At 43.6% G+C, this 9,100-nt stretch overlaps 1 protein-coding gene across 2 annotated transcripts in view; it reads right to left on the bottom strand.

The window, feature by feature from the left end:
- The window catches only part of nom1 (nucleolar protein with MIF4G domain 1), a 198,335-nt gene that overhangs the window by 62,929 nt on the left and 126,306 nt on the right, over window positions 1-9,100 (bottom strand). The window lies entirely within an intron of this gene.

Genomic DNA, 9,100 nt, shown 5'->3' with positions numbered 1-9,100 from the left:
ATCTGCCACCTGTCCACCCACTTCACCAATTTGTCCATATCCTTTTGGAGTTTCACCCATTCTTCCTCCAAGTTTATAACTCTTCCACGTTTAGTGTCATCTTAAGAACAGACTAATCCCCTGGCCCAGATGAATTGCATCCCAGGCTGCTGTGTGAGATGAGGCAGGAAATTACAGGGGCTCTGATACAAATTTTGAATTCCTCTCTGGCCAATGGGGAAGAGCCAGAGAACTGCTCATGTGGTTCCACTTTTCAAGAAGGGTGGTAGAGATGAAGTAGGAAATTATAGATGAGAGAGTCTTATGTCAACGGTAGGATAGACAAGGGAATCTAGAATTAATGGGTGCCAACAGAAGAATTAAGCTGAGATCTTAACCAGATCAACCATGATCTTATTGAATGGTGGAACAACTTCTAGAGCCAAATGGCCCCTTCTCAGGAGCCAAATTTCAGTTCGTTCATCCATTTGGGTCTGTCCAACTCCACTGCTTTTCTAAAAAGAGGTGATCTTTAATGTAGAAGTTTAAGGATTTTCCTGCAGTGTCTTTGTGTTTATTACTGACCACCTGGATGTCATTTGTCCTGTGCAACTTCCCAGTGGAATATTTGCATGGTAATTCAGTCATAATCTATGAAGGAGAAATGGCCTGTCCATCTAAGTGGAATTTTCTGGAGGTGCTTTCCATACTGTTCACACAACAAAGGGCCTTGTCATTGAATTCTCAAGTGGATCTCGAGTTCAGTTTGGTGGGAGTATTCCAATGCTTTGTGTGCATCCTACAGTAGGTAATGAGGACAATATGCTACCAGAGTTTGATTTTATTCTGCAGTTTAATATATGCTGCTGCCAGATGTAATCATGGAGTCAGCCTTAGTCGGAACTGGCTTTCTGCATGCAAAATCTCCACTTTAACCTCCTCCCTTCTCACTGTCCAAAGAGCCAAACTGTTCTCCGAGCAATAATTTACTGATATTTTGTTCATTTTTGTATGCTTTGCCGTTCACAATGTGGTCTGTTCTACATTGTGATTACCAACACTAAACTGGATGAACCTATCTATTCAGGACACAGTCATGACCAAAATTTACAGCTGTCATTTTAGTTCTTTAACTTTCTCCCACTTTCAGCTTTCTGTCCTTGATTTGCTGCAGAGTTCCTATGAAGCTCAATGCCAGTTGAACATGGATAGCATCCTATAACACAGTGTGGAGCTGGAGGAGTACAGCAGGCCACGCAGCATCAGAGGAGCAGGAAAGTTGACGTTTCGGGTTTTCTTCAGAAATGGGGGCGGGGGAAGGGAGCTCCGAAATAAATAGAGAGGGGTGGGGCTGGGGAAGGTAGGTGGGACGGTAATAGGGGAGTGCAGGTAGGCAGTGGTGGGGATTAGTCAGTGAGGTGGGAGTAGTGGATAAGTGGGAAAGAAGATGGACATGTGTCAGGTCAAGGAGCGGGGGGGATGAGAGGGAGGGTTGGTCATGGGATGAGGCCGGGGGTGGGGAGATTTTGAAACTGGTAAAGTCCACATTGAGACCATTGGGTTGTGGGCTCCCAACACCACATAAAAGGTGTTGCTCTTCCAGTTTGCAGGTGTCATCATTGTGACACTAGGAGGCCCAGGATGGACATGTCACCCAGGGAGTGGGACGGGGAGTTGAAATGATTCGCAATTGGAAGATGTTGTCGTTTGTCGTGAACAGAGTGCAGGTACTCTACAAAGTGGTCTCCGAGCCTCCATTTGGTCTCACCAATGTAGAGGAGGCCACAATCGGGAGCAGTAGATGCAATAGACCACACCGGCGGATGTGCAGGTGAACCTCTGTCTGATGTGAAAGGTTTTTTTGGTTCCTTGGATGGAGGTGAGGGGGGAGATGTAGGGGCAGGTGTAGCACTTCCTGTGGTTGCAGGGAACAGTGCCAGGGGTGGTGGGGCTAGTGGGGAATGTGGAGCGGACAAACGAGTCACAGTGAGAGCAGTCCCTATGAAAGGCAGATAGGGGTGGGAAGGGAAATATATCTTTGGTTGTGCATCCTATCTTTTGATTGGGCACTTTATAGCTTTCTGGTTACAGTTCAGAGTTCAATAAGTTTAGATTGTAACTACAGCACTTTTTTTTTAATTTGCTCGTTTGTTTTCATTCCCTATTCCTTCACTTTTCTTTCAGATAGTTATTTGGGATCTTGCCATTCCCATATCTAGACACATCCTTTTTGCGTTTTTAGCCGTGGGCCACAGAACTTTTGTCATTTAATTTTCCTGTCCTCCACCCTATCACACATTCACTTTGGTTATTTATCTCTCTTCTCCAGTACACTCCACCCTGTCAACTCTCTCTATACATTCCTGGAGTGTGAACGGCATTCATCATTTATTACCTGTCCTTAGTTCCCTTGTGTACAGGTAGTTCATTGCCTTGAACCTCTGCAATTCAATGTGATGTTGGTATATTTGTTTTGCTGATGAAATTAAATGTCTTGCTACACCATTTCAGAGGGCAGTTAAAAGTCAATCATGTTGCTATGTATCTGGATTCTCAAGTAGGCTGGACTGGGTAAAGTTGGTAGGTTTTCGCCCATGGAGAACATTAATGAACCAGATTATTTTCTACAATTTGACAGTTTCATGATCATTATCAATCTCACTAGCATTTTATTCCATATTTAATAACAAAATTCCCCAGACTGCCTCAGTTGATTTGAAACTGGTGTCCCTGGAGCATTGGTCTGGGCCTTTGGATTGCAAGTGCAGTAACATTAATATATCTTGCCCCTTGAAAACCTAGTTCTGATGTAAGGTCATTTGCTGTTTCTCTCCCCACAGGTGCTGACAGACCTGAATATTCCCAGCATTTTCAGGTTTTATTTCATTTCCAGCATCCATAGCATTTTGCTTGTGTACCTCTATAAGTTTATTTGGCAAGATACGAGGGTATGAAAGCATGTCATCTTCTGCACTAATTGATTTTACTATCTGTCACATGGACATTGCCAGAGATGCATCAGGTATTCAATGAGAAGATACCACAGTCCCAAGAGGAACTGGTGTTCTGAGGAAAGAATGTGATACAACCCATATGTACCTTCTAGTAGTGCAAATCTGCTCAAGTTAGTGGGTATGCGCAGACAGAACAGATGGTTCAAGGTGACTCAGATAATGTTTATTACCACAAAGACATTTTTTGTCACTACCATGTGAGTCTCATGGCTTTCATCAGTAAGCTTTGCACGATCAGGATGGAGAAAGGCACAACCTGAGTGAGGGCTAGACAATACCTTGTACCTGCATGATATGAGAGCTGGTGGACCCCATTGTGGTTCATAAAAAAGGATCAGATCTGTAGCAAGTGTTGGTTGTTTGAGGAACTCCAGCTCAACTTGATGAGCTGGAGTCCGAGCTTCAAACACTGCAACACATCTGGGAGGGGGAGAGTTACCTGGACACTGTTTAAGGACACAGTCACACTCCTTACATTAACTATCTTGAATTGATTCAGTGATAAGGCATAGGAGGGTGTGATTGTGAGGGAGGCAGGCAGGGGGATCCAAGAGGTAGTAATGAAGGAGCCTTGGCCTTGTCTAACAGGTTTGAGATTCTTGCTTACTGTGTGGACAAGAGCGGGGCTGTAGGGAGGATTATAAAACTGACTAGCACCATGGTACAGGGAGCCATTCAAGACAGGGGAGGAAAGAGAAGTGTAGTTGTAATGGGGATTGTCTAGTCAGGGAGTAGATACTGTTTTATGTGGCCAGGATTGAAAGTCTCCAAGGCTGTGTTGCCTGTCTGGTACTAGTTCATGATATTTCATCAGGGCTACAGAAGAACTTGGAATGGGAGGGGAAAGATCCGGTTTGTCGTGGTCCATTTAGGTGCCGTCGTTATAGGTTAGATTTACCTGTGGTGCAAATTGAGGTACATCAAGGCCCAAGGACACAGTATGGAAAGGGTCAGAAATCTAACTTTAGACACAGCAGATAAGAAGACAACTAGGAGAAAAGGGTGGTCAAAAAGGACTGAGGGTTTTGTAGTTAAATAGACATATATGAAACAAGGTAAATGAGCTTGTAGTGCAGGTTGAAATTGGTGGGTACAATGTTGTAGGCATCACAGAGTCATGGCTGTAAGGAGATCAAGATTGGGAACTAAATATCCAAGGATATGCATCCGATGGAAAGGACAGGCAGATGGGCACAGGGGGAAGGATTGCCCTGTTAGTAAAAATTAGAATTAAATCGATAGCAAGCAATGTAGGGTTGGAAGGTGTAGAATCTGTATGGGTAGAATTGAAGAGCTCCAAAAAAAAAAGGACCCTGCTGGGAGTTATGTACAGACCACCTAGCAGTACTCAGGATGTGGGGCAGAAAATAGGAGATAGAAAAGGAGTGTAAGAAAGGTATTATTACAATAACCATGAGGGGCTGCAATCTGCAAGTACGCTGGAAAAATCAGGTTGGAATCAGATCCCAAAAAAAATTATTTGTGGAATGTCTACAAAAATTTTTTAAAGCAGTTTATGGTAAAGCCAACTAGGGACCAGACAATTTTGAGGTAGACTTGATTAGGGATGTTGTGGTGAAGGAACCCCCAAGAGACAGTGACTGTAATATGATAGAATTTGAGGGGGAGAAGCTGGAATCAGATGTAATGGTATTACAATTGAGTAAAGGTACCTACAAAGACATGAGGGAGGAGCTGGCCAGAGTTGATTAGTAGACGAGCCAGCAGGGAAGACTGGGAGAAGCAGCAATGGCAGGAGTTTCTGGGCTAATTCAGGAAGCACAGCAGAAATTCATCCCAAGGAAGAAACATACTAAATGGTGGACACGGTAACCATGGCTAATAAGGGAAGACAGGGACAGCATAAAAGCAAAACAAAAAGCATACAATGTGGTGAAGATTAGTGGGAAGCTAGAGAATTTGGATGCCTTTAAAAGCCAGCAGAGGACAACTAAAAATGCAATGGGGGAGGGGGGTGAAGATGAAATATTAAGGGCAATCTAGCTAGTAACATAAAAGGTGATTGCAACAGCTTTTTTAGATATATAAAAGGTAAGACAGAGACAAGTGTGGACATTGGACTGCTGAAAAATGAGGTTGGGCAAGTAGTAATGGGGAACAAAGAAATGGTGTGGGAACTGAATAGGTACTTTGTTTCAGTCTTCACTGTTGAAGACACCAGTAACATACCAGAACTTCAAGTGAGTCAGTGGGCAGAGGTGAGTGTAGTGGCCATCACTAAAGCTGAAAGGTTTGAAGATGGATAGATCACCCAGATGGGATGGACTACACCTCAGGGTTCTGAAGGAGATAGTTGAGGAGACTGTAGAAGTATTGGTGGTGATAATTCCGGAATTACTGGAGTCAGAGGGGGTCTGGAAAATGGCTAATGTAACATCCCTGTTTAAGAAGGGAGGGAGGCAAAAGACTGGAAATTGTAGGCCAATTAGCCTGACCTTGATCATTGGTAAGATTTTAGAGTTCACTATTAAGGATGAGATTGCAGGGTACTTGGAAGTGCACAGTAAAATAGGGCTGACTCAGCATGGCTTTGTCAAGGGGAGGTCATTCCTGATCAATCTGTTAGAATTCTTTGATGAGATAAACAAATTGGATAAAGGACAGTCAGTGATCATGATCTGTTTCAATTTTCAGAAGGCCTTTGACAAGATGGCACACAGGAGACTGCAAAATAAGAGCCCATGGTGTTAGGGGCAAGGTGTTGGCATGGATACAGGATTGGCTGACTGGCAGAATGCAGAGAGTGGGCATAAAGGAGTCTTTTACAGGATGGCAGCATTTGACTAGTGAAATTCCACAGGAGTCAACGTTGGGACCGTAATTATTCACGTTATATATTAACGATCTGAACGAAGGAACTGAGAGCATTGTTGTTAATTTTGCTGATGATTCAAAGATAGATGGAGGGACGGGTAGTGTTGAGAAAGTGTTGAGGCTGCAGAAAGACTTGGACAGGCTAGGAGAGCGGGCAAGGTAGTGGCAAACAGAAGACAATATGTTGAAGTGTGAGGTATGCATTTTGGTAGCAAGAATAGAGGTGTAGACTTTTTCTAAACTGGGAAAGGCTTCGGAAATCTGAGGCACAAACAGGCTTGGCGGTCCTAGTTCAAGGTTAATGTGCAGGTTGTTGGCAGTTAGGAATGCAAAATGTAACGATGGCATTCATTTTGAAAGGACTAGAATATATTAGCAGAGATTGTATGAGGCTCTGGTCAGACCACATTTGGAATATTGTGAACAGTTTTGGGTCCCATATCTAAGGAAGGATATGCTGCTATTGAAGGGGGTCCAGAGGATATTTACAAGAATGAACTAGTGATGAAGAGGTTGTCATGTGAGGTATCATTGAGGACTCTGGGTCTGTATTCAATGGAGTTTAGAAGAATGAGGAGGGATCTCATTGAAATTTACAGAATACCGAGAGGCCTAGATAGAGTGAAGAAGTTGTTTCCACTCATAGAAGAGAGTAGGACTCAAGGGCACAGTCTCAGAGTGAAGGGATGACCCTTTAGAACTGAGGTAAGGAGGAATTTCTTCAGCCAGAGAATGGTGAATCTGTGGAACTCATTGCCACAGAACGATGCGGAGGCCAAGTCATCAAGTGTATTTAATACACTTGATTTGTAAAGGGATGAAAGGTGGTAGGGAGAAGGCAGGAAAAATGGGACTGAGAAAGATATCAGCCATGATCGAATAGCAGAGCAGACTCAATGGGCCAATTCGCCTAATTTCTTATGGTCATTATGGCCTGTGTTTCAGGGTCAAACAAACATTGGGTGACTAATGTAAGTTAACATCAGGGCTCTCAATGTGTATGTTTGTGCCTCTATTTGGAACCAGTACATGTGGCTGCTAGGGAAATTGGACACACATTGGCCAAAATTGCGGCGTGGCATACACTGCTCTCAGGTGAAGCAAATCTGTCACGCGTCTATGGGATCAGATCATAGTGTTGTGCAGGTCAACAACACAGAAAAAGGCCATTCAGCCCATTCAGTCCTTGCCAGTCAAAAACAACCACCTAACTATTCTAACTCCATTTTCTCACACTTGGCCCATAGCCTTTTATGCCTTGGCATCACAAGTGCACATCTAAATACTTCTTATGAGAGTTTCTGCCTCTGCCACCCTTACAGGCACTAAGTTCCAGATTCTCACCACCCTCCGAATGAAAGAAAATTTTCTCACGTTCACCCGAAACCTTCATTTCCTTACTTTAAATCAATGTCTCTTGGTCATCGATTCTTCCACCAAGGAGAAAAGTTCCTTCCTGACTATCCTGTCTATGCCCCTCATAATTTTATGCATCTCAGTCATGTCCTCATTTAGTCTCCTCTGCTTCAAGGAAAACAACTCCAGTCTATCCAATCTCTCTTCTTAACTAATATTCTCAGGTTTTAGCCCAGGCAACATCCTGGTAAATCTCCAATGTACACTCTCCAGTGCTATCACATCCCTCCTATAAATGTAGATTCCAGAAACGCACACAATACTCTCGCTGTGGTGTGACCAATTTTTTATAATCTCCCTGATATTAAAATCTATGCTTCTTCTAAATAAAGGCAAGTATCCCATATGCTTTTTGAACCACTTTATCTACTTGTCCAGTTATCTTAAAAGGGATCGGCACACATACACACCCAGGTCTCTCTGATCCTTTGTGCTTTCCAGGGTCATACCGTTCATCATCAATTTCATTGCCTTTTTTCATGTGATCATCTGTGTATGCCACACCGACTGACTGGGACAAACAAATTGTGTTTTTTGAACAAAATAGAATGTATTTGCATATAGGCAAACATCTTGGATAAAATGGTTCACCCCGTAGATATGCGTGTGTGTGTGTGTGTGTGTGTGTGTGTGTGTGAGAGAGAGAGAGAGAGAGGCAGAGAGGGAGTGTGCGAGTGTGAGAGTATATGTGTGTGGGTCTGAGGGAGTATGTGTGTGTGTGAGTCTGTATGAGAGAGACAGAGTGTATGTGTGTGAGTTTGAGAGAGTATATGTGTATGAGACTGAGTGTGTGTCTGTGAGAGAAAGAGTGTGTATGTGTGTGTTCGTGAGAGAGAGTGAGTGTATGTGTATATATGTGTGAGAGGGAGAGAGAGAAAGTGCATGTGTCTGGTGTGTGTGTCTGTTCTTGAGAGAGAGTGTGTGAGAGATTATATGTGTCCTTTATTCCTTTATTGTGTTGCTGGCTAGGCTGCATTTATTGTCCATCCCTAATTGTCCAGGGGGCAGTTAAGAATCAACCACATTGCTGTAGGTCTGGAGTCACATGCAGGCAGTTTCCTTCCCTAAAGGAAATTAGTGAACCAGATGGGTCTTTCCTGATAATTGACAATGGATTCATGGTCATAATTAGATTTTTAATTCCACATATTTTATTGAATTCAAATTCCACCATCTGCCGTGAAAGGATTCAAACATGGATCCCCCGGAACATTATCTGTGTCTCTGGCTTAACAGTACAGCCATAATACCAAGAGGCCATCACCTCCCTTGTGTGTGAGAAAGTGTACGGTGAGTGAGTGTGATAAGTATTTTCAAAACTGTCAGCTGTCATCCTACAACTCGTCAGCTTCATCCTTGAACACAACAACTTCACCTTCGACAACCAGTTCTTCATCCAGACACATGGAACATCCATGGGGACCAAACTTGCACTCCAATACGCCAACATTTTCATGCAGAAGTTCGAGCAAAACTTCTTTGCTGCGCAGGATCTCTGACCAGCATTACACACCAGATTCATTGATGACATTTTCATCCTTTGGACTCATGGCTAGGAATCAGTGAAACAACTACCTAGCGACATCAATAAGTTTCATCCCACTTACCGTGGACTACTCTTCAGAATCAGTCTCATTCTTGGACAAACGCATCCCCATCAAGGACGGACAACTCTCCCAAACCATCCACAACCTCATCACCTCAGGTGACCTCCCACCCACGGCCTCCAACCTCATCGTTCCCCAACCTCGCACTGCCCGCTTCTATCTCCTTCCCAAAATCCACAAACCTGAATGCCCTGGTCGACCCATTGTCTCCGCCTGCTCCTGCCCCACCGAACTGATCTCCAACTATCT

The sequence above is a fragment of the Rhincodon typus genome, chromosome 2 (genome assembly GCF_021869965.1).
Source record: "Rhincodon typus isolate 14 chromosome 2, sRhiTyp1.1, whole genome shotgun sequence".
Classification (NCBI taxonomy): domain Eukaryota; kingdom Metazoa; phylum Chordata; class Chondrichthyes; order Orectolobiformes; family Rhincodontidae; genus Rhincodon; species Rhincodon typus.
This window is presented reverse-complemented; position numbering and strand designations above follow the sequence as displayed.